The 23015-nt window shown below is 46.8% G+C and overlaps 1 non-coding gene across 1 annotated transcript; it reads right to left on the bottom strand.

The window, feature by feature from the left end:
* Positions 1-3103: 3103 nt before the first annotated feature.
* On the bottom strand, positions 3104-3241 carry LOC119920171. The gene has a single exon (XR_005447935.1). It is a non-coding gene; the product is annotated as a small nucleolar RNA SNORA7 (small nucleolar RNA).
* Positions 3242-23015: the final 19774 nt, after the last annotated feature.

The following is a 23015-nucleotide window of genomic DNA, read 5'->3' as shown; positions in this document are numbered from 1 at the left end:
TATGTGCAGAGCACTGTACTAAGCGCTACTAGGCCAAGCTGCTTTTCTGTGAAAGTAAACGTTCGTCAGTGAGCTGCGGGGGGCGGGGGGAGGGTGAAATCAGGGCAGAGCAAGCACGGGGAAAACTTTTACCTCAGAACAGATACTCTGGGAGCTGAATTACTGAATTAGCCTGCCATATTGCACGTGGGAGCTCGAGCACCTCAACTGCCATAGAAACCGGGGCTGAGAACGCCTCCGCTCCCTCCGTCTTTCCCCGGGTGTCTCACTAAGGGGCCGTGGCCCAACGCAGCGAGACAGCACGTTCTGGGAGGCGGGGAGGGAAGGAACCACAGAGGAACCCCTCTTTATCCCTGGGTCAAGACAACCTGTGAGCAGTTCAGTGGAAGTTTGTTTTGTTGTCCGTCTCCCCGCTTCTAGACTGTGAGCCCGTTGTTGGTTAAGGGATTGTCTCTATTTGTTGCCAAATTGTACTTTCCAAGCGCTTAGTCCAGTGCTCTGCACACAGTAAGCACTCAATAAATACGACTGAATGAATGAGTTTGGGTTGTCATTTTATTTCGCCCGACCTCGGACACAAGCTGACCGATGATTAGTGGACATTCGAGTGCCTCCACCCAACAGGTCAGCATCTCAGTGGTCTCCCCCAGAGCGGGCTGGGGGCAGAAATGGAGTAATCCATTAAAATCCCTGTGGAGGGGTGGGGTTTGGAGGGAGATTTTCATTTTGAAGAGTCGCTTCTCTCAGGTTTCAAGGGTGAAACTTCCTCACAGGTTAAAAGTTATCTTTCTTCCCCGGTCTGCTGAGCTCATCATGCACTTCCTCTACAACTACTGCTCCTCTTCCTCCTCCTCCTCCTCATACTGCTCTGCCAATTGTCAGCTGTATGACTTTGGGCAAGTCACTTAACTTCTCTGTGCCTCAGTTACTTCATCTGTAAAATGGGGATTAAGACTGTGAGCCCCCGTGGGACAACCTGATCACCTTGTAACCTCCCCAGTGCTTAGAACGGTGCTTTGCACATAGTAAGCGCTTAATAAATGCCATTATTATTATTATTATTACTACTGTTACTACTACTATTACTACTACTACTACTATTGCTGTTACTACCATTGTGAAAAGCAGCATGGCCTAGTGGATAGAGCCCGGGCCTGGGAGTCAGAATGTTATGGGTTCTAATTCCGGTTCTGCCCCTTGTCTGCTGTGTGACCTTGGGCAAGTCACTTGACTTCTCTGTGCCTCAGTTACCTCATCTGTAAAATGGGGATTAAGAATGTGAGCCTCAAGTGGGACAACCTGATCACCTTATATCTAGAGAAGCAGCTTGGCTTAGTGGAAAGAGCACGGACTTGGGAGTCACAGGATGTGGGTTCTAATCCCTGCCCTGCCACTTGTCTGCTGTGTGACCTTGGGCAACCTACTTCACTTCTCTGTGCCTCAGTTCCCTCATCTGTAAAATGGGTATTAAGACTGTGAGCCCCATGTGGGACAACCTGATTACCTTGTATCTATTCCAGTACTTAGAACAGTGCTTGGCACAAAGTAAGTGCTTAACAAATATAATAATAATAATAATTATTATTATTGTTATTGTTATCTTAGTGCTTAGAACAGTGCTTGGCATATAATAAGCGCTTAACAAATACCGTCATTATTATTACCACTACTACCACTACTAATGCTATTGTTGCTTATACTACTGCCACTACTGCTAAATAGTACTACTTGGTAGTACTAAGTAGTATGAAGTAGTACTACTAAGTAGTACTAACAGAAGCAGCATGGCTCAGTGGAAAGAGCATGGGCTTAGGAGTCAGAGGTCATGGGTTTGAATCCCTGATCCGCCACTTGTCAGCTGTGTGACCTTGGGCAAGCCACTTAACTTCTCTGGGCCTCAGTTCCCTCATCTGTAAAATGGGGGTAAGACTGTGAGCCCCATGTGTGACAACCTGATTATTTTGTATCCCCCAAGAGCTTAGAACAGTGCTTTGCACATAGTAAGCGCTTAACCGGTACCATCATTATTACTACTACTATTATTACTGTTACTACCTGCCACTACTACTACTGTTACTATTACTGAGCCTACTGTGTGCAGGGATTGTCTCTATGAGAAGCAACGTGTCTCTGTGGTAAGAGCACGGGCTCGGAAGTCAGAGGTCATGGGTTCTAATCCTGGCTCCACCACTTGTCTGCTGTGTGACTTTGGGCAAGTTGCTTGACTTCTCTGGGCCTCAAGTACCTCATCTGGAAAATGGGGATTAAGACTGTGAGCCCAATGTGGGACAGGCACTGTGTCCAACCTGATGACCTTGTATCTACCCCAGCGCTTAGAACAGTGCTTGGCACATAGTGAGCACTTAACAAATACCATCATTATAATTTGTTGCTGAATTGTACTTCCCAAGTGCTAAATACAGTGCTCTGCACACGGTAAGTGCTCAATAAATATGATTGAATGAATTGAATGAATGAATACTACTACTACTACTAATGATAGTATTTGTTAAGCGCTTACTATGTGCCAAGCACTGTTCTAAGCACTGGGGTAGATATAAGGTGATCAGGTTGTCCCACGTGGGGCTCACGGTCTTAATCCCCATTTTACAGATGAGGTAACTGAGGCCCAGAGAAGTGAAGTGACTTGCCCAAAGTCACACAGCTGATGAGTGGTGGAATTGGGATTAGAACCCACGACCTCTGACTCCCAAGCCCAGGCTCTTTCCACTAAACCATGATGCTTCTCTTACTATTACCACGGTCATTACTACTGCCACTACTACTACTGCTGCTATTAGTAGTACAGTGCTCTGCACAAAGTAAGCGCTTAATAAATACGATTGATTGATTAGTAATGCTACTATTACAGCTACTTCCCATCTTCCTCCTACTGCTCCTCCTCCTCCCACTACCTCACTACTCCGACTACTGCTCCTACTACTACTCCCAATTCTGCTACTGCTCAATCCTCTCCTTGTCTTCTCTTATGCCGTCGAGCCATCTCCGACCCATAGCGACTCCATGAACACATCTCTCCCAGAACACATCTCTGCCCTCGACTCTCTCCCATGCCGCTGCTGCCCAGCACAGGGGAGTTTTGACTTGTAGCAGATTGCCTGCCACTCGCTAGCCACTGCCCAAGCTAGGAATGGCATGAATAAGCCTCTGCTTGAATCTCTCTCCTGTAATTGAAACTGGTGGAGTACTGGAAACTCTCCAGGACTGATCCTGAGAGGGGACATACCGCTCCTACTTCTACTATTTATTCATTCATTCATTCATTCAATCGTATTTATTGAGCGCTTACTGTGTGCAAAGCACTGTTCTAAGCACTGGGGAGGTTACAAGGTGGTGAGGTCGTCCCACGGGGGGCTCACAGTCTTAATCCCCATTTTACAGATGAGGGAACTGAGGTCCAGAGAAGTTAAGTGACTTGCCCAAAGTCACACAGCTGACAATTGGCGGAGCTGGAATTTGAACCCATGACCTCTGACTCCAAAGCCCGGGCTCTTGCCACTGAGCCACGCTGCTTCTCCTTGAGGACAGGGATGTTATACTGTATTCTCCCAAGTGCTTAGTACAGTGCTTTGTGCCTAGTAGGTGCCAAAACAATACCACAGATGGATTCCCAGCGACCATTAGTTTCAAAGCATCCCGACAGTGGCACACAACAGGGCTGTGTGAGGAGAGCAGGTGGGACAACACAGAAGCCGACACTCTAGCTCAGACATATATCAATCATGATGGCATTTATGAAGTGTCCACTGTGTGCCAAGCACTGTGCTCAATTGTCTCACATGAGGCTCACGATCTAAGGAGGAGGGATGACAGGAGTTGAACCCTAATTTTACAGGAGGAAACGGAAGCCCAGAGAGCTTATTAAGCGACTTGCTCAAGGTCACACAGGAGGTAAGTGGCAGAACTGGAAGGGAGGAAGGCAGGCAGGAAGGGGGAAGGAAGGAATGAGGGAGAAAGGCAGGAAGGAAGGGAGTGAGGGAAGGGGGTGGGAAGGTGGTAGGAAGGAGGGGTTGGGCGTGGGGGCCTGCTGCGGGCATGGCTCAGGGCTTCCCATCCCTGTCCAGGGAGATGCAGAGATTGGGGGTGCTGATGTCAGAGAACATGAGGCGCAGCAGGCAGTGGATGACCATGTCCTTGGCCTGGGTGGACTCGAGGCTCTGGCCATGGGACAGCTGCTGGTTGAGCTGGTCCATGCTGGCCAGCAGGGCCTCAGAGGCCAGGAGCCGGGTCGGGGAGCCGGGGACGCAGGGGACCACCCCGCCGCCGCCCACCCATCAGATGGTCCCGGTAGAGCTCTGACACCTTGCGCTCCAGATAGTCGTTGAGCACCGAGTTGGACAGGGGCTGCTGGGCCTGGACCAGGCTCCTGGCTTGCTCGCTGGATGCGCGACGGCCAGACCAGCCCCTCTGGGTGGGAGGGCTGGGGACGCCGGGGTCTTCCTTGGGGAGCGGTGGGAGCTCACAGGAGCTGAGCAGCGGGCCCGGGGCCAGGCTGGGCCCGCCGGGGAAGACAGCCAGCACCGGGCCCCCGGCGATCTGTAGGTTGCTGTAGTTCTTGCAGATGCTCCAGCAGGACAGGGGGACCAGGTAGGTGTCCTAGCTGTGGGGGGCGACACCCTTGGCCCCCAGGGCCGGGTCAGGCCTCGTGTCCGGCCTCGTGTCAGGCCTCGTGTCTGGCTTCGAGTCAGTCCTCGTGTCCGGCCTCGCGCTAGGCCTTGTGCTAGGCCTCACGCTAGGCCTCCGGCCCGGCTCATGCTTCCCGTCGAAGGCGGAGGCCGGCTGCAGCTCCCAGCCCCCACGGCAGGGGGCGCCCCCGGAGCTCCGGGACAATGGCAGGACCGAGGCTGACCAGCAGGGGGCGCCGCCCTCCATCTCTCGGGCCGCCTGAGGTCCCGAGCCGAACCAGCAGGGGACGCCACCTTCCACCTCCACGCCCGCGGGGTGAGGCCGCTCCCCCCGCCCCGAGCCTGCCCGGCAGGGGGCGCCACTCTCCCTCTCCCGGGCGGCGTGCGGTTCCGAGCCCGCCCGGCAGGGGGCGCCGCTCTCCATTTCCACGCCCGCGGGGTCCAGCCGCTGCAACGTCAGGTCCCGGGCGGGCCGCGGTCCCGAGCATGGCCGGCGGGGGGTGCCGTTCCGCCTCTCCCGGTCACCGTGGCGGTGCCGCGGCTGGGGGGTGAGGTCCCGGTCGGGGCGTGGGGCCGCGGCTGCCGGCAGGGGGCGCGGGCGAGGCGCAAAAGTTCCCGGGGCGCCCAGCGGGGGGCGCCCCACGCCCAGCCCCAGCACCCCCACCCCCTGCAGCATCCTGCGGGGACAAGCAATCTGTCACTTCATTGATTTATACTTCTGCTATTACTACTACTCCAACTCCTCCTCCCGCTACTAGTGCACCTCCTCCTCCTCCTATCTCCCGGCTCTGCCGCTTACCTGCCGTGTGACCTTGGGCAAGTCACTTAGCTACTCTGTACCTCATTTCCTTCATCTGCAAAATGGGTATTCGATACCTGTTCTTCCTCCTTCTTAGACTATGAGTCCCATGTGGGACCTGCTTATTTTGTATCTACCCCAGAGCTTAGTACAGTCCTTGGCACTTAGTAAGCACTTAACAAATACCACAGTCACCCAACTTCTCTAAGCGTCAGTTTCCTCAACTGTATAATGGGGATTCAATACCTGTTCTCCTCGTACTTGTGGGCAGTAAACAGGTGTCCCAATTCTGTTCTCTTGTACTCTCCCAAGCTCTCAGTACAGTGCTCTGCACACCCACTTAATGAATACGATTGATAATTGATAAATTACCGAAGTCAGGGCTGGACACAGTCCAGGTCCTACATGGGGTTTCTAGTCTTAATCTCCATTTCACAGATGAGGGAACTGAGGCAGGGAGAAGTGAAGTGTCTTGCCCAAAGTCACACAGCAGACAAGTGGAAGAGCCAAATTAGAACTCAGGTCCTTCTGACTCTCAGGCCCAGGCTCTACCCACTTGGCCAAGCTGCTTCTCAAGCTGCTGGGAAGAACCGTGCATTGGTTGCTTTCATCGTTATGCATGCTGTCACAGTTATGGTTTGTTTTTCCCTAACCCAGCCTGACCTTATTGCCCATTTAGCTCCTTGAGCCTTCAAACAAATTGGTTCTGCTCTTAATTCTCTAGCTGCTCTTTCTTAGTCCCTTTCATTCAGTCATTCATTCATTGATTCAATCGTCTTCATGGAGCACTTACTGTGTGCAGAGCACTGTACTAAGCTCTTGGGAGAGTACGATGTAAAAATAAAGACACATTCCCTCTCACTTGTGAGACGAGAAGGAGCCCTCAGGGACCTCCATAGTTGGGCAGTGGGAGGGGGATGAAGAGATGTTGGAGAGGGCCTTCTCTCCCTCTAGACTGTGAGCTTGTTGTGGGCAGGGACCGTATCCAGTCTGATTAACTTGTATCTACTTCAGCACTTAGTAAAGTCCTGGCACGTAGTAAGTGCTGAACAAATGCTATTAAAAAAAAAAGATGACCCCTCATTATCGTGTTATGTGTGATTGTAGCTCCCGAGTGTTTTTTTGCTTCAGCCTGCTGGTCTCTCAGTCCTGAAAAGACTTCTGCTCAAAAAGAGCTGTTTTTTTAATGATTACGGAGGGCCAGGCTGGTCTGTCTGCCATTCTTGACTCCCAGTTTTCAGCTGCAATGTCACACCATCTGAGGCTTTGTTTTCCCATATGCTTAATATCTCCATATTCTTCCAGAGAAGGAACAGATCAATTGGTCGTATTTATTGAACACTTACAGGATGCAGAGCACTGTACTAAGCGCTTGGGTGACAACAGTACACCAGAGTTGGTAGACAAGTTCCCTGCCCACAGAGAACTCACAGGTACATGTTCAAGTTTGTATTTTCCCCCCTTCTAGTCTGTGAGCCTGTTGCTGGGTAGGGATTGTTGTTGGGTAGGGATGGAGAAGCAGCATGGCTTAGTGGAAAGAGCCCGGGCTTGGGAGTCAGAGGCCATGGGTTCTAATCCTGGCACTCTCACTTGTCTGCTGTGTGACCTTGGGCAAGCCACTTAACTTTTCTGGGCCTCAGTTACCTCATCTGTGAAATGGGGATTAAGATTGTGAGCCCCACGTGGGACAACCTGATTACCTTGTATCTACCCCAGTGCTTTGAACAGTGCTTGACACATAGTAAGCACTTAACAAATACCATTATTATCATTATTATTATTATTATATTATTATTATTGTCTCTGTTGCCAAATTGTACTTTCTAAGCACTTAGTCCAGTGCTGTGCACACAGTAAGCGCTCAACATATACGATTGAATGAATGATGAATTTAAACATTCACATGTCACAGAAACAGTGAACTCTCTCAAGCGCTTAGTCCAGTGCCCAGCACGCAGTAAGTGCTCAATAAATACCATGGATTGATTAACTGACTGATGCCTGATGATTTTGGATAGATCTCAATCCATCACAGTCGGCTTTTCTTGGGAAGCAGCGTGGCCCAGTGGAAAGAGCCTGGACCTGGGAATCAGAGGACCTGGGTTCTAACTCCAGCTCTGCCACTTGTCTGCCATGTGACCTTGGGCAAGTCACTTCATTTCTCTGGTCCTCAATTTGATCATCTGTAAAATGGGGATTCTACACCTGTTCTTCCTCCCGCTTAGACTGTGTGCCCCCTGTGGGACCTGGTGATCTGGTATCTACCCTGACACTTAGTACAGTGCTTGCCACATAGTAAGTGCTTAACAAATACCATTATTATTATTATTATCTTTATTGTTACTGATTAATTAATTGTATTCATTGAACACTATGTGCAGAGCACTGTACTAAACGCTTGGGAGAGTACAATACAACAGAATTAGCAGATACATTCCCTGCCCATAAAGAATTTACAGCCTTGAGGGGGATTGCAGATGACATGGTACCTAGAGGAGAAATCTGTTTTTAAATTGTGGTATGCCCTCTCCCTCATGTCTCCTAGAAAAATAAGGATTTATATCTCACTGGCCTGTGTTTGAATGCTTGGGATGGCAAAAATGTCATCGACATAAAATAGGAATCCTGGGAATGTATGCGATAAATCAGTTCCAGCAGTGAGTAGAAGAGTGTCCATGGCCAACTTGACTTTCAGCAGACATAGTGGCTTGTCACCTTCATTTCACCTTCCCAGCCCATTGTTAATTAAAACCTTATTCCAGGAGGTCTGACAGCATTAGTTTGAGGAAAATGTCCAACACGTGGTTCACATTTACAGATTAAGGCATGGTAAAAGATGGAATTCACATAAAGCCCTCTTTTTTTCCATTTTTCTTCTTTTAGGAATGAACATTAAATTTGTGAAAATAATTTCTGTGAAAACTTCTTAGATCGAGTCCCCTACCTAACGGTTTTAAGAAATTGAACAATTACCTTTCTTCTCATAATGTGCCGTGTTTTCTTGGTTTATTAAAGGGCTCCCATTGGCCCTTCCCAATTACCCAGAATGCCGATGGATTCATAGGCTATCAGAATGAGAGCCCCCGAATGGATAAGCATTTCCCAGATGGGACCGAACCCTGCCATGATCACATCGTGAAATTACTTCTGATTTTGAGGGAGTATAGCATGTTCATTTTAATATCATTTTTCTTTTGACAGCAGAAGAAACAATGGTGGCTGCTTACTTCAGTCGCCCAGGGATCTTGGATCAGTTAAAGTGACAAGGAGTTTAGACCCCATGGACTCCTCGTTATTTGGTGGGCAGAGTGGAAGTCTCTTTGTTTCTCTTTACCTTTCCTGCTAGCAAGTGAAAAAAAGTTTTTTTCTTCCAAACCAGAGGGGGGAAATGGTTGTTATTTCCAAGGAGGGCATGTCTCTTCCACAAGAGGCACCGGAACGCTTGGAAGAACCAATGCCATTGTGGGAATGTCATTTTTAGGGTTCCCACAACCCTGATTCTCCTCTCTTCATTACTAACTCTCCCCCAGTGACCCAACATAGACCACCCATCACCCCTGCCTTTCCCCTCTCCATCCCTGAATCATTCATTCATTCATTCAGTCGTATTCATTGAGCGCTTACTGTGTGCAGAGCACTGTGCTAAGTGCTTGGAAAGTACAGTTCGACAACAGAGACAATCGCTACCCAACAACGGGCTCACAGTCTAGAATGTAGTGGGAGACAGACATCAAAACAAGTAAACAAGCAACAGTAGCATCAATATAAATAAATAGAACTATAGATATATACACATCATTGATAAAATAAATAGACTAATAAATATGTACATATATTTACAAGTGCTGTGGGGCAGGGAGGTGGGTAGAGCAGAGGGAGGGAGTCGGGGAGATGGGGAGGAGAGGAGGAGCAGAGGAAAAGGGGGGCTCAGTCTGGGAACACCTCCCGGAGGAGGTGAGCTTTCAGGAGGGCTTTGAAGGGGGGAAGTGTGTTAGTTTGGGGGATGTGTTTATTACTCTATTTATTTATTTATTTATTTTATTTGTACATATCTATTCTATTTATTTTATTTTGTTAGTATGTTTGGTTTTGTTCTCTGTCTCCCCCTTTTAGATTGTGAGCCCACTGTTGGGTAGGGACTGTCTCTATACGTTGCCAATTTGTAGTTTCCAAGCGCTTAGTACAGTGTTCTGCACACAGTAAGCGCTCAATAAATACGATTGATGATGATGATGATGATGTGAGGAGGGGAGGGCATTCCAGGCCAGAGTAAGATGTGGGCCAGGGGTTGATGGCGTGACAGGTGAGAACGAGACACCGTGAGAAGGTTAGCACCAGAGGAGTGGAGTGTGTGGGCTGGGCTATAGAAGAAGAGAAGGGAGAAAACCCAGAATGGACCATCCAACTCCCTCCCCTCTCCATCCCTGTCTCTCCCCCCAGTGAGCCATCACAGACAGTCCAACACCCCTGCTTTTCCCCTCTCTGTCCCTGCCTCTCCCCTAGTGATCCAGCACAGACAGTCCGACACCTCTAACTCTTTCCTCTCTGTCGTCCCCCCCCCCCCCCCCCCCCCCCCCCCCCCCGCCTACAACCTAGCACCAACCAGTCCATCAATCCAAACAAGCCCTTTGGAACCAGTTGGTGTTTCTAACTGCATAACTTCTTGCTCTATTTTTATTGTATCCATTAAGCACTCACTATGTGCCAGACACTGCACTAAGCACCGGGGTAGATACGAGATCATCAGTTTGGACGCAGTCCCACCTGGGGCTCACAGTCTTAATCCCCATTTTGCAGATGAAGTAACTGAGGCCTCTGCCTGGAGGAATTGCTCAATCAATCACTGGTATTTATTGAGCGCTTACTATGTGCAAAGCACTGACCTAAGCGCTTGGGAGAGTGCCGTACGACAATAAACAGACATATTCCCTGCCCGTAATGAGCTGACAGTCCAGAGGGGTGCTTACATGTGATTTATCAATTGATGGATTCATCGGTTGGCTAGCAGGCAGTGTCGTGGCACATTTCACACTCTGCCCCATTGTCTCCTTGTGGAATCATTCGACTAGGTAGTGTAGATCACAGAGGACAGATGCAGCAGCGAGAGTTGGTAATCATTGACTCCATATATTTTGCTCAAATGTTTTTCAGTGATTCATGAAGCACTTATCAAAATTGGAAAAGCACTTCATGAATCAACCAGGAGTCCGCAAAAATTAACAGTAACGAGCTCATTTCCATAGAAATGGGACTAAGCTCACTGGTGGGTCAAACTGTTTGCCGCAACTCCGCTTTGCATTCTCTTCTCCATCGCCGATGCTCTTATTTCATGCCTCATTATCTTCTGTCTCCTTTACGTCTTAAAGCTTCCCTTCCCACTCTAGGTTCTCTGAGCCGCTAGGCCGGGTGCGGGGAATCGTGTCCTATCGTCCATCCGTCCGACCGACCCCCACGCTCTCGTCGGGAGTGGGGGCATTACCGGGTCGATCCCTCAATCGATCAATTGATCAATTGTACTTATTGAGCACTTACTGTGTGCAGAGCGCTGTACTAGATGGTTCGGATAGCATGCTACGACGAAGTCGGAGGACACGTCCGGTCACGTGCACATGTGCGTGGCAGCGACACGGGGCCGGTGTTACCTCTGGACACGGGCTCCTGGGTGACCCCAGCCTCCTCCCATGCTCAAGGACCACTGTTATTGAGCACTTACTCTGTGCAGAGCCCTGGACGAAGCACTCGAGAGAGTATAGTACAATGGTGTTGGTGGACATGGTCCCTGCCCTCAAGGAGCTGACGATCTACTGTGTGCTGAGCTTGGACTCAGCATTGGGGAGAGGGCAATCAAGTTAGTAGACATGATCCCTGCCCTCAAGGAGCTTACAACTAGTGGGGGAGATGGACACTGAAATAAATTAAGGAATTTCCAGATGTAACTTCATCCTCTGGCCTTGCAGGTTCAGTTTTCTGGGGATGTATTGATTTCTGCTTTTCTCTGGAAGCCCAAGATTATTGACGGTCCTTCTCATCTTCAAACAGGTCATACCTGTGGGTCTGAGTGAGGGACACGAGCGCTCACCTAGTAGTTGCAGACTAACATTCCTCCCTCAGAGGACTTGAGAGCTTCAGATCTGTCACTTTGGTGAGGTGCTTTCCTTCCCTCCCCTCTTGCCGCTCGCAAAGCTGAAAGCCAGCGTCTTGGGGAACACGACCCCAAAGCCAGTGACCTGGTTTCTCGCCGAGAAACAGATCTGTCTGCTGTATTTCCTTCTGGACGTTTCTATCAACTCTGTTATATTGAACTCTCCCAAGCACTCAGTACAGTGCTCTACACACAGTAAGAGCTCAAAAAATTCCAACAACTGATTGATTGATTGATCGATCGGCCTATTCAGATACCGACAGCCTCTTCAAGGGCAGCCATTTCTCGACCCTTGGCAGGATGTTGTCAAAAAACATAAAAATAAAATTGTGGTATTTGTTAAATGCTTTTTACGTGCCAAGCACTGTACTAGAATGTACTATCAATCAATCAATCAATCAATCAATCAATCATACTAGAGAAGCACCCTGGCGTAGTGGATAGAACACGGGCCTGGGAGTCAGAAGGTCATGGGTTCTAATCCCGGCTCTGCCACTTGTCAGCTGTGTGATCTTGGGCAAGTCATTTAATCAATCGTATTTATTGAGCGCTTACTGTGTGCAGAGCACTGTACTAAGCGCTTGGGAAGTACAAGTTGGCAACATATAGAGACAGCCCCTACCCAACAGTGGGCTCACAGTCTAAAAGGGGAAGACAGAGAACAAAACCAAACATACTAACAAAATAAAATAAATAGAATAGATATGTACAAGTAAAATAAATAAATAAATAAATAGAGTAATAAATATGTACAAACATATATATATAATATATATATAATATATATTATATATTATATTATATATACATATATTAACTTCTCTGTGCCTCAGGTACCTCATCTCTTAAATGGGGATTAAGACTGTGAGCCCCACATGAGACAACCTGATTACCTAGTATTTACCCCAGTGCTTAGAACAATGCTTGGCCCATAGTAAGCGCTTAATAAATACCATTATTATTATTATTATTATTATTAATATTACTAAGCACTGGGGTAGATACAAGATAATCAGGTCCCACATAGGGCTTAAAGCCCAAGTAGGAGTTATTACAGGTATTGAATCCCCATTTTGCAGATGAGGGAACTGAGGCACAGAGCAGTGACGTGACTTGCCCAAGGTCACAGAGCAGACAAGTGGTGGAGCTGGGTTTAGAAGCCAGGTCCTCTGACTTTCCAGGCCCAGGCTCTTTCCAATAGGCCACGCTGCTGCCCTTAAGCACTACTCTCTCAAGCTCTTAATACAGAGGTCTGCACGCAGTAAGTGCTCAATAGATACAACTGATTGATTGATTATAATTATTTAATCAGTGGAGTGTCCTTCCAATATAAAGGGTAACTCTCTAAAGACATTCTCAGTTGGTTGAAGATGCTTGGCAAGAGCTTAAGAATCTGCCCTCTCTTCTCCACAAGACATTTCCGACCCATAGCGACACCACGGACACACCTCTCTCAGAATGCCCCGCTCTCCATCTGCAATCAATCTGGTAGTGGATCCGGAGAGTTTTCTTGGTGAAAATACAGAAGTGGTTCCCCATCGCCTCCTTCTAACAGTAAACTTGAGTCTCCATCCTCGACTCTCTTCCATGCCGCTGCTGCCTAACATGGGTGAGTTTTGACTTGTAGCAGATTGCCTTCCACTCTCTCGCCACTGCCCAAGCTAGGAATGGAATGTGTAGGCCTCTCCTTGACTCTCCCTCTGGTAGTTGAGACTGGTAGAGGACTGGAAACTCTCCAGGTGTGACCCTGAGAGGGGCCACATTACTTGCCAAGTGTCTATTCCTTTAAAAGGTGCAGATCCAATTAGTAGGGGGATGCGGAAGGGAATGGGTGAAGAAATACTACTACAACAACTACTACAAATACCATCATTATTATTACAATTTCAACTTCTACTATTACTACAATTACTACTACTTTCCAATGGGTAATTGCCCACTGGAGCAATCTAATTTATTCAGTCACATTTATTGAGCACTTACTGTGTGTGAAACACTGCACTTAAGCCCTTAATCAGCCCAAACAACTTTTAGGCGTGATTCGGCCTTTGGGAGCATCGTGAATTTGGGCCTTCAGGCTGAGGTGGAGGCTGGAAATTGGTTGGAGGCAGTCATCTTCGTCTCCATTGAAATGCAATTACTCATGGCCAACCCTCTCAATTAGTATTTGTGAACTCCCAATGCACTCCCTTGGAGAAACAACTAAATCTGTCTGGAAAAATCATGCTCCAGAGTCCCATGATGGTCTTGGAAATGAAGAAGTTTGAACATTCAGATGGTGAGGTAACTGAGACAAAGACAAGTGAAGCAACTTGCCCAAGGTCACACAGCAGACAAGTGGCAGAGCTGGGATTAGAACACAAGTCCTTTTTTATGGTATTTAAGTGCTTACTATGTTCCAGGCACTGTACTAAGCACTGGGGTGGATACAAACTCATCGTTTGGACACAGTCCCCGTCCCACATGGGGCTTACCATCTTAATCCCCATTTTACAGAAAAAGTAGCTGAGGCCCAAAGAAGAGAAGTGATTTGCTCAATGTCACACAGCAGACAAGTGGCAAAGCTGGGATTTGAATACAGGTTCTCTAGCTCCTGGGCCTGTGCTCTTTCCACTAGGCCACAATGCTTCCCCAGATTCTTCCTCAAAGATGGTTTTAGTCTCCCCTCTCTAATGAAACTCTAGATTCAGCCTTCCATTGAAAGACGTTGAGAAAAGGAGCGTAGATAAACAAGCTTGCTCAGTGAAACAAGTGTGACCATGTGAAAGTGTGAGTTCTGTTTTACTTGGCATTATTGAACATTGTAATTCTTTCTACTATGAGAGAGTTTACTATGTAACTTTATGAATCAAAAAGGCCTTTTTATTTCTAAAAGTAAGGCGTGGGACTCAGCAAGTGGTGGAGAAAAAGAGGTGAAAAAAACAAAAGACAATTACATGTTAACCATAGGCAGCTAAATCTTTATTAGCCTCCCTCTGGGCTATTTTCCTGCCTATTTACGTTCCTTGATGATATTTGTTGTGAAGTTACTACGTGCCAGGTAATGTCTTAGTATTGTGCTATATACAAGCTAATCAGTTTGGATACAGCCCCTATCCCACATGGGGCTCACAGTCTCAATCTCCATTTTACAGATAAGGTAACTGAGGCTCACAGAAGTCAAGCGACTCACTCGAGGTCACACGACAGACAAGTGGTGAAGACAGGTTTAGAATCCAGATACTTCTGATTTCCAGTCCCCGGCTCTATCTGGTAAGTCAGACTGCTTCTTTGCATTGCATTACATTTACATTACCAAAAAAACAGAAGTTACAGGCATTGAAAGAAATCTTATCCCACATTTCACTCTCACTTTGTGTGTACGCTCATCGGCAGCAGGGGCTGGCTGGATCGCGGACTCAATACTGTGAGGGTGATGCATCCTTGGAGGAAGTGAGATTTCAGGAGGACAGAAATGAAAATAAAGATAATAATAATAATGATACTTGTGGTATTTGTTAAGCACTTACTAGATGCCAAGCATTGCACTAAGCGCTGGGTAATCAGGTCCCACATGGGGCTCACAGTCCAAGTAGGAGGGAGAACAGAACAAAATTCTCATTTTGGAGACAAGGGAATGGAGGCCCAGAGAAGCGAATTGACAAGCCTAAGGTCACACAGCAGGGAAGTGACGGAGTGGGATTAGAATCCAGGTCCTCTGATTCTTGAGTCCGGGCTCTTTCCACTAGATGACACTGCTGCCTGTAAAAGTAGTTGCGGGGCTGGGGTCGGGTGGATTTGGACGGGCAGAGGGAGTGTTCCAGGCCAGGGGGGCAATCTTCTCACAGGGTTAGCCAGGAGTTATGGGACAGAGGAACCCTAGTTCCCCAGAAGTCCTCCCTCCCCTTAAACCTACTCCAAGAGCTGAAGAGGAAGGGGTGGATCCTGGAGGTGGAAAAAAAAGAAATCTGAAAACAAGGCAGACCAATCTAATTTTCCCTCCAACTGCTATTCATTCATTCATTTCATTCAGTTGTATTTATTGAGTGCTTACTGTGTGCAGAGCACTGTACTAAGCACTTGGAAAGTACAATTCGGCAACAGATAGAGACTATCCCTACCCAACAATGGGTTCGTGGTCTAGAAAGGGAAGACAGACAGCAAAACAAAACAAGTAGACAGGCATCCATAGCATCAAAAATAGATGAATAGAATTATAGATATATACACATCCAACAGAAGGCTTAATTCCTCAACACTTGCTTTTCTCATGGCTTTGCTGATGATGTCCAGTAGCTCTAGAAGGCTAGTGACCACCCCCTCCCCTGCAATTCATACAGGGAAGCAGCATAGCATAGTGGATAGAGCACAAGTGTGGGAGTCAGAAGGTCATGGGTTCTAATTCCAGCTCTGCCACTTGTCTGCTGTGTGGCCTTTGGCAAACGTGGCTCAGTGGAAAGAGCACGGGCTTGGGAGTAGAGCTCATGGGTTCCAATCCCGGCTCTGCCACTTATCAGCTGTGTGACTTTGGGCAAGTCTCTTAACTTCTCTGTGTTTCAGTTCCCTCATCCGTAAAATGGGGATTAAGACTATGAGCCCCATGTGGGACAATCTGATTACTTTGTATCCCACCCCAGCGCTAAGAACAGTGGCACGTAGTATGCTGTTAATAAATACCATCATTGTTATTATTAACTTCTCTGTGACTCAGTTACCTCATCTCTAATACTGTGAGCCCATGAGGGACAGGGACTGTGTCCAACTTGATTGCTTGTATCCACGCCAACACTTAGTACAGTGCCTGGAACATAGTAAGCACCTAACAAATACCATAATCATTATTATCACTATTATTATTATCATAATTATCATTATTATGATACCTCAGACAAGGTGGAGTAGGGAGATGCGCCCCCTCGTGGACACTTGCAGAAAGACACTGCCCGGGAAATGATTGACCTCCAGTAAACGGACAGGGAAAATGCCATTAGAAACCAACTCCAAAGGGCCATTATGAAACCCCTTTGTTTTCCCTCACTTTCTTCCTCACTACAGTATTCTCCATTGACTTCAACTACGGCAGATATTGCCTCCATTTTATCCCTTTCATACTACTGCATCGCTTAATTATTTATGAAATCCTCTTGGCAAAGTTCCGAAGCAAGAGGGCCTTCCAGGGAGACTGCGTGTCAGAGTTCTGGGGGGTTTTATCCTCATTTCAAAGGGATTTTCTTATAGGTCTCCTTGCATTTCTCCCTCAGCATCTCAATGGCTCCAACTGGATCTCTTTTAGACGGTCTCGCCGCTGGTGAATGCGGTCCTCTGATCTGTAGCCCCCATTCTGTGCGAACTCGTATTTTTCACTTGAATTGCAACCCAACAGCATTTTGGGGGCATCCGATTCTATCCCGTGGGAAATTCATTTGAGTGCTTCACCAGTTCTCTTTTTGTTTTCCAAAACGAGGGAGCGTTTCCTCTTCAGAAACACGTGGAAGTGGGCAACCTCCCCGGAGCTTTCATTCATTCAATTGTATTTATTGAGCACTTACTGTGTGCGGAGCACTGCACTAAGCGCTTGAGCACTGTACCAAGCACTTGAGCACTGTACTAAGAGCACTAGAGAAGCAGCGTGGCTCAGTGGAAAGAGCACGGGCTTTGGAGTAAGAGGTCATGGGTTCAAATCCTGGCTCCGCCAATTGTCAGCTGTGTGACTTTGGGCAAGTCACTTAACTTCTCTGTGCCTCAGTTACCTCATCTGTAAAATGGGGATTAAGACTGTGAGCCCCCTGTGGGACAATGTGAATACCTTGTAACCTTCTCCATGCTTAGAACAGTGCTCTGCACATAGTAAGTGCTTAATAAATGCCATTATTATTGTTATTATTATTATTATTATTATTATTATTATTATTATTATTATTGAAGTGTGTTAGTTGAAATCAGCTGCCTCCTGTTGTATTTAGTGTCAGGAGTTACTTTCGATTTGGAGCCATTACTGAATAGTTTCAGTTGAAAAAGGGACCTTGAGGTTGAAGATGATATCACTATAATAATAATAATAATAATAATAACAATAATAATAATAATAGTATTTGTTAAGTGCTTACTGTGTGCCAAGCACTGTTCTGCACTGTTTGTATGGTTTTCTGCACAGAGTAGACGCTTCATGGATTCTATCGATCAACTGTTACCGTAATGAAATGGTTTTAAGGAGAGTCTTCTGATCCATCGACTGGAGGCATTTGTGGAATGTACGGTTCTCTGCATACAGTAAATGCTCAATAAATACCATTAATTGTTTGATTGATAAGCATGACATATATTCACTCGACTCTCCCGCCTCTGCCTCCAGAATGCCTTCCTTCCCCACATCAGGCAGGCCACGGCTGTCCCCACATTCAAATCCTTCTTAAAATCCCACCTCCCCCAACAAGCTTTCCCTGATTGATTGCACAGCCCCCCAAGCCACATCATCGCTTCAGCCAAGCTCGTCGTGGGCAGGGAATGTGTCAATCAAACGTCTCCTCCAAGAGGCTTTCCCCAACTAGGCCCTCATTTCCCCTTCTCTCACTCGTTTCTGTGTCACCTTTGCACTTTTATTTGTACCCCTTAATCATCCCTCCTTCAGCCCCACGGAACTTATGGATATGTCCACAATTTATTTACTTATATTATAATGTCTGTCTCCTCCTCTAGATCATAACCTTGCTGTGGGCAGCGAATATGGACTACCAACTCTTATATTGTACTCTCCCAAGGGCTTAGTACAGTGCTCTGCTCACAAGAAGTGCTCAATAAATGCCCTTGATTGATTGAAGTCTAGCACTTGAACCAATTTAGCCCCACCTTAACACACATATACTTGTCTGCTCAACTTATTTGTCATAACTATTCGAGTTCTAAATATTTTTAGGTATGCTTCCCCGTACTGACACCTATCTACTTGTTTTGTTTTGTTGTCTGTATCCCCCTTCTAGACTGTGAGCCCGTTGTTGGGTAGGGACCGTCTATATGTTGCCGATTTGTACTTCCCAAGCGCTTAGTACAGTGCTCTGCACACAGTAATACTAATAATAATGATGGCATTTGTTAAGCACTTACTATGTACAAAGCACTGTTCTAAGCACTGGGGGGGATACAAGGTGATCACGTTGTCCCACATGGGGCTCACAGTCTTAATCCCCATTTTACAGATGAGGTAACTGAGGCTCAGAGAAGTTAAGTGACTTGCCCAAGGTCACACAGCAGACAAGCGGTGAAGTCAGGATTAGAACCCATGACCTCTGACTCCCAAGCCCGTGCTCTTTCCACTGAACCACGCTGCTTCTGTAAGTGCTCAATAAACACGACTGAATGAATAAACTCCTTGTGGGCAAGGAATGTTGCCCTTCCTTATTCTGTCCTTCCCCGGCACCTAGCGCAGTGCAATGCAGCCCACCCGGTGGGTGTTCAGTAAATGTTATGACTATGGCTGCTACTACATTCTCTGCCTCCAAGGAGCTTACAGTCTAATGGGAGAGACAAGCAGACAAAAAGTAGTTTCAATAAACGGAACTGTACGAAGAATAAGAATGATGATGATGATGATTATGGTATTTGTTAAGCACTTACTATGTGTAAAACACTGTTCTAGGTGCTGGGGGAGATAAAAGATAATCAGTTCTCACATGGGGCTCACAGTCTAAGTAGAAGGGAGCGCAGGTATTGACTCTCAATTTCACAGTTGGGCAATCTGAGACAAATAGAAGTTAAGTTATTTGCCCAAGGTCACAGCGCACCGGTGGCAGAGCAAGGTCTACTGTGAGACACTGGGCAAGTATTTCATTTCTCTGGGCCTCAGTTCCCTCATCTGTGAAATGGAGATGAAGACTATGATCCCCCTGTGGGACAGGGACTGTGTCCCAGCTGATTAGCTTGTATCTACAGTTCTTAGTTCAGTGCCTAACACATAATAAGCACTCAATAAATTCCATAAAAGGGGCAGATTTAATAGTCCGTCAATCAATGGTATTTATCGATTGCTTCCTGTCTGCAGAGCAGTCAATGAATCAAAGGATCAGTGCTATTTATTGTGTTCACTGTATGCAGAGAACTGTACTAAGTGCTTGGGAGAGTACAATATAGCAGAGTTTGTAGACATGTTCCCTGCCCACAAGGAGCTTACAGTCTAGAGGGGGAGACAGGTATGAAAAGAAATTATAGATAGGGGGAGCTTCATGTGGGGAAGTAGCATGGCCTAGTGGATAGAGCATGAACCTGGGAGCCAGAAGGACCTGGATTCTAATTCCGGCTCTGCCACCTGACTGCTGTGTGACCTTGGACAAGTCACTTCACTTCTTTGTGTCTCAGTTACCTCATCTGTAAAATGGGGATTAAGACTGTGAGCCTCATGTAGGACAGGGACTGTGTCCAACACAATTCATTCATTTATTTATTCATTCAATCATATTTATTGAGCGCTTACTGGGTGCAGGGCACTATACTAAGCACTTGGAAAGTACAAGTCAGCAACATCTAGAGACTATCCTTACCTAACAACGGGCTCACGGTCTAGAAGTGGAAGACAGACAACAAAACAAAACATGTAGACAGGTGTCAAAACTGTAAGAATGAATAGAATTTTAGCTATATGCACATCATTAATAAAACAGAGTAGTAAATATGTACAGGTAAAATAAATAGAGTAATAAATCTGTACAAATATATACAAGTGCTGTGGGGAGGGGAAGGAGGTAGGGTGGTGGGGCTGATGGGGAGGAGGAGAGGAAAAAGGGGGCTTAGTCTGGGACAATTACCTTACATCTACCTCAGCGCTTAGTACAGTGCCTAGCCACAGTTATTATTATTATGTGGTACAGAGATGGTGAGCGAACTGATTATCCTGTATGTACTCCATTGCACAGCGCAGTGCTTGGCACATTGGAAGCACTTCCCAAATATCACAATTATCCTTATCAATGAACTGGGAGGACAGTCGGGGAGCAGAATTGGGCCTTGATGGTGTTCTGTGCTCGGAGAATCATCCCACCCCAGACAAAATCAGGACTCTAACTCAGGTCTGCCCTAACGCCATCTGAAGCTGTCGCAATTGGCCCTGGATATCTGAGGGCCAGAGATCATCCACCTCCCGCAAAATATCTGGTCACATTATCATGGGCTCTTGTTGCCATTGGGGTGTTCCACCCGGGAATGTGTCCGGTTACTGTTATATTGTACTCTCCCAAGCGCTTAGTATGGTGATCTGCAACATAAGCATTCGATACATACAACTGAATGTATATGAGAAGCAGCGTGGCTTAGTGGAAAGAGCCCGGGCTTGGAAGTCAGAGGTCATGGGTTCTAATCCTGGCTCTGCCACCTGTCTGTTCTGTGACCTAGGGTGAGTCACTTAACTTCTTGTGCCTCAGTTACCTCATCTGTAAAATAGGGGATTAAGACTGTGAGCCCCATGTGGGACCACCTATTGCTAGAGATGCCTGTCTACTTGTTTTGTTTTGTTGTCTATCTCCCCTTTCTAGACAGTGAACCTGTTGTTGGGTAGGGATTGTCTCTATCTGTTGCCGAATTGTACTTTCCAAGCACTTAGTACAGTGCTCTCCACACAGTAAGAGCTCAATAAATACGATTGAATGAATGAATGCTCTGCACACAGTAAGTGCTCAATAAATTCGATTGAATGAATGAACCTGATTATCTTGTATCTACCCCAGTGCTTAGAACAGTGCTTGGCACATAGTAATCACTTAACAGATACCATCATCATCAACAAACACCATCATTCATTCATTCAATCATATTTTTTGAGCACTTACTGTGTGCAGAGCACTGTACTAAGCACTTGGAAAATACAATTTGGCAACAGATAGAAACAATCCCAACCCAACAACGGGCTCTTATAATTATTATTATTATTTGGTGCTTCGGGGATCATCTGAGTGAGTCCTGGGAGGAGCAGAAAATGAGTACAGTGCTCTGCACACAGGAAGCGCTCAATAAATACGATTGAATGAATCCCCCCTACCCCCCATCAACTCCCTTTTTAGCTATGGGGAAGAGGAGGAATCAGCTCAGAGCATCCCTGACCTGAGTTCTCCGGGCTTATCTGAAACAACTTGTTCGGTTGGATATTGCGATGACAGTCTGGTTTCCAGCTGGTCTGTCCCCTAGTCGGGAACAGATATGACACTGGACACATGCGACATCATCATCATCATCAATGGTATTTTTTGAGCACCTACTGTGTGCAGAGCACTGTACTAAACACTTGGGAAAGTACAATACAACATAGTTGGTAGACACGTTGTTTGCCCACGATGAGTTTATGAGAAGCAGGATTCATTCATTCAATTGTATTTATTGAGCACTTACGGTGTGCAAAGCACTGAACTAAGCGCTAAGGAGAGTACAGCAGTGTGGCTCAGTGGAAAGAGCCCGGGCTTTGGAGTCAGAGTTCATGGGTTCAAATCCTAGCTCCGCCAGTTGTCAGCTGTGTGACTTTGGACAGGTCACTTAACTTCTCTGGGCCTCAGTTACCTCATCTGTAAAATGGGGATTAAAAGTGTGAGCCCCCACGTGGGACAACCTGATCATCATCAATCGTATTTATTGAGCGCTTACTATGTGCAGAGCACTGTACTAAGCTCTTGGGAAGTACAAATTGGCAACATATAGAGACAGTCCCTACCCAACAGTGGGCTCACAGTCTAAAAATACCTCCCTAGGGCTTAGAACAGTGCTTTGCACATAGTAAGCACTTAATAAATGCCATCATTATTATTATTATTACAGCATAACAGCAAATGAACACATTCCTGCCCACAACGAGCTCATAGTCTAGAGCATGGCCTAGTGGATAGAACACGGGACTGGGAGTCAGAAGGTCATGGGTTCTAATCACGGCTCCACCACTTGTCTACTGTGTGACCTTGGGCCAGTCACTTCACTTCTCTGGGCCTCAGTTCCCTCATCTGTAAAATGAGGATTGAGACTGTAAGCCCCATGAGGGACAGGGGCTTGTGTCCAATCCCATTTGCTTATATCCACCCCAGAATTTAGTACAGTGCCTGGCACATAGTAGGTGCTTAACAAATACCACAAATAGTATTATCATTATTATTATTATTCATTCAATTGTATTATTATGTTGGGAGCCTTGAAGGGAACCAAGTCAGCCAGGCCCAAGCCTCAGGTCCCGTTGGAAAGGCCATTTCCGTTTTTTGGGTTTTTTTATTTAAGTATCTGTTAAGCAGTTACTATGTGCCAGGCCCTGTACTAAGCGCTAGTGTAGATACAAGCCAATCAGATTTGTCACAGTCCCTGTCCCACAAGGGATTCACAGCCTTAATCCCCATTTTACAGGTGAGGGAACTGAGGGACAGAGAAGTTGAGTGAGTTGCCCATGAGCACACAGCAGACAAGTGGCGGAGCTGTGATTAGAACCCGGGTCCTT

The sequence above is a fragment of the Tachyglossus aculeatus genome, chromosome X1 (genome assembly GCF_015852505.1).
Source record: "Tachyglossus aculeatus isolate mTacAcu1 chromosome X1, mTacAcu1.pri, whole genome shotgun sequence".
Lineage (NCBI taxonomy): Eukaryota > Metazoa > Chordata > Mammalia > Monotremata > Tachyglossidae > Tachyglossus > Tachyglossus aculeatus.
This window is presented reverse-complemented; position numbering and strand designations above follow the sequence as displayed.